This window comes from Schistocerca piceifrons, chromosome 6 (assembly GCF_021461385.2).
Source record: "Schistocerca piceifrons isolate TAMUIC-IGC-003096 chromosome 6, iqSchPice1.1, whole genome shotgun sequence".
NCBI lineage: Eukaryota > Metazoa > Arthropoda > Insecta > Orthoptera > Acrididae > Schistocerca > Schistocerca piceifrons.
Window position 1 is genome coordinate 217,659,849 of NC_060143.1, and position 3,400 is coordinate 217,663,248.

Consider the following 3,400-nt stretch of genomic DNA (forward strand, 5'->3'; position numbering starts at 1 on the left):
TCACTTCTCTTTAGACCTGTTCATTACTTTTTCTATCTACCCAGCTTGTATTAGTCACTCTTCTCCATAACCACATGTCCATTGCTTCCAGTCTCTTTTCCTCTGCCTTTCCCAGAGTCGACCCTTGACATCCGTATGTTAAGACACTCCAGACAAAAGTTTTGGCAAATTTTTTCCTACTTTCTAGGCTTATATGATTGTCTGTTAGTAAATTCCTTTTATTTTGGAAAGCTTGCATTGCCAAGGCTATTCTTCTCTTTACGTCTGTGATGCATTTATTGTCGTCAGTGATTGTGCACCCCAAACAACAAGGTTCTCAACCTCCCCTAGAATATCATCTTCTAGTTTAATATTAACTTTACCATTTTCTTTTGTCTTCCCTACTACCATCGTTTTTATTTTCTTCTGATATATTTTTAGATTAAATTTTCTTAGAATTTTGTCAAATTTTAGCAACATAAACTCCATTTCATAAACAAAGTTAAATACTGTTCCACGTTGAAGAATACATCGAAAATACATTTATAATGTTTTCACAAGTAGTAACATGCTAATGAGTGCCCTTACTCTGAAAGCGCTGCGATGGCAGGCACATACAGGGGGCAGGGAGGGGGGGACGAGGAGGGGGAGGGGAATATGAAAACACCAAAAACACAAAGCATTATCGTGTCAGAAACGGTGTAGCCGTTGGCTCTCAACACAACATCCAGTCATCTCGCTCCTGTATTGTTTTTACTGCAGTCTATAGCATTCTTATCGCAAAATGGTGCTATGTTCAGGTAACAATGACTTAGTTGGATAGCAATCAAGGCACCCTTCTCTTTCAAAGCGGATCATAAAGGCTCAATAATATTGAGATACGGTGACTGTGGTGCCCAGGGGAGATGGGACCAATAATTTTCGTGCTCCAAAATCAATCCTTGGTGATGAGAGCTGTGTGAGCACGGGTCATGCCGTCCTGGAACACAAGCATCACTGTTGGGAACAAACACTGTACCATGGAGTGGACCTGAGCAGCCAAAAATGCTCGCATAATCTTTGGCAATAACACAACCAACGTGAGTAACGCGGGGACCATGGAACACCACGATATGACTACCCAAATCACCCTTAGGATTAAACTCGCCCAGAAGTTGGAAACAGTGTGAAAGAAAGACTCATCCGAACTCATGACTTACTTCCACTGGTCTACAGACTACGTTTCATGGCTCCGGCACTATGTTTTCTGGTTACGTGCCTGTGCAACACTGATGACTAGTTTAGGTATTCCACTTTCGCCTCCATCCCCTGCTTAGTTATTTTAGTGCTGGCAGGAACTGCAAGTGGCCCGATATTCACTTCTGCAGTGATTTTGGCAGCTATCGTCCACGTATTGTTCGTCACAATCCTCAATAATAGCCATCAGTGCCGACCGCTCAACACAAACTTCCATCGGCATTGTATCTTAGCGGATGATGTTTTCCTGCTTTTCCTACATACTGTATAACTCATCGATACAATGCCTCGTAACACACGAAACACTTCGGCTGTCTTGGTTACGGAAGCATCAACAGTTTGTCCACGTTTGAATTCAAGTAGCTTCGAATTAATGTACTATGACTATACAGAAGACTGTTCCGACCACAATTGACACTTGCAATATACTGAGGACACCGCACAGGTGCCGTTCGTGATCCAACACAACACCGCTATCTGCACAGGCTTGGCTACCATCTGCAGTTATGTTCAGGCATGCATTTCTCGTAATGTTTCGATATGTTTGCCCAATCGTTTAAATGTGTGTGGCTGTAGGACTGTGCGGCTCGTCCCTGCGGCGGTTCGCGTCCTCCCTCGGGCATGGGTGTGTGTGTTGTCCTTAGGATAATTTAGGTTAAGTAGTGTGTAAGCTGATGACCATAGCAGTTAAGTCCCATAAGGTTTTACACACATTTGAACATTTTTGTGTGGCTGTAGGAAACCACCTCGCGGTGCCGGACAAACACAAATGCCGTCGAACCGTCCCCTCGGCTGCCGGGTAATCGCCGCGCGTGTAGCGAGACCCCGCCTTAATGAAGCGGTCGGAGGGCTCCGTGGTTTGCAGCCTCCTGCAAACAACGCCCCGACGCAAACACCCGGCAGCCGACCACACTCCCCTTCCGGGGAGTGACTCGCCTGCGTCCGACGTCCCGCAAGTTGCCGGATCTCGTGTCCCACGGCCGTGCGGTCACCACCAACTACGTGCTCGTAGCCACACAGCCTGCGGCCCAGCTAAACACTAAACACACAGTGGCCGAGTGCAGGATAAACCACAGTGTACGGGAACCCTCTCTACGTACAAACTATTCATCAAGATTATATGCAAGCAATGAAGACAACACCTTCCACGCGGGGGTGCCATCGGCAATGTGGTAAGTCTGTGTTATGCATAGAAGATTCAGTAACTGCATGATGACTGAGGCGACGTCGTTTACATAGTATTTATTTTCAAAACTTAACGATGCCGGACGGGTGAAGCGCTTCAGGGCTATCGTCTACAGCCCACTATGTAAGATAAGCTGCAATGATGGAATAGGCATATGCAGGATGTCCCACCTAACTCTGCCGCCTCACATATTTCCGAAACGAAACGAAATGTGAAAACGGAAACTAACCAAGGATACATCTGTGTCAGGGGCTCACACAATGGGCGGGATTGCACGATCCATAAATGTAAACAAACATCTCTTTCAATAGAAGGCTACATTTTTAGTGACACATGTACGTTTTTTGTTGCAAAAATGAAAAGTACTGGTACAATTAGTAACGACACACTTGTTTTCATTTCTAAACCACATACTTTCTTATATACTTTAAGAGCACAGCAAAGGTTGCCTACAGCAGGATTCAGGGCATTGCAGGCAACCGGCATTACGGCATTACATATTTACGGCGGAAAGATTGGCCTGTTTCCATTATTGCAAGGATAGGTGTTCCAGAAGGTGTAAGGTGTAGATCGGTGAAACCAAGTCCGCCATCAAAAATTGCACTTCTAGTTTTCATTTCGGTGAAAAAAAAAGCATTTAAAATATTTTGAAACATCGTTACAGGAGACGGCGATCTAGTAATATTACACAGTTGTGGTCGCATATGAGTTGGTACATTTTATTTTGATGAGCATTTTCTATCTACTAGAGAGATCATCATGAGATCTACATTCGCTGGTGACAGTACGAATCTTTGGCGTGGAACAGGCTCGTCCGTGCTAGCGTGGAGAACACTGCTTTTATTAGTGTTCACCAAGCCAGCACAATTCGTATTGTCACTAAGGAATGTAGATCTGATGATATGATTTCTCTAGTAGATAGAAACTGGTCATCAAAACAAAAAGTAACAACTCATATGCGACCACAACTGCGTTTACTAAATAAAAGAAAAAACACGT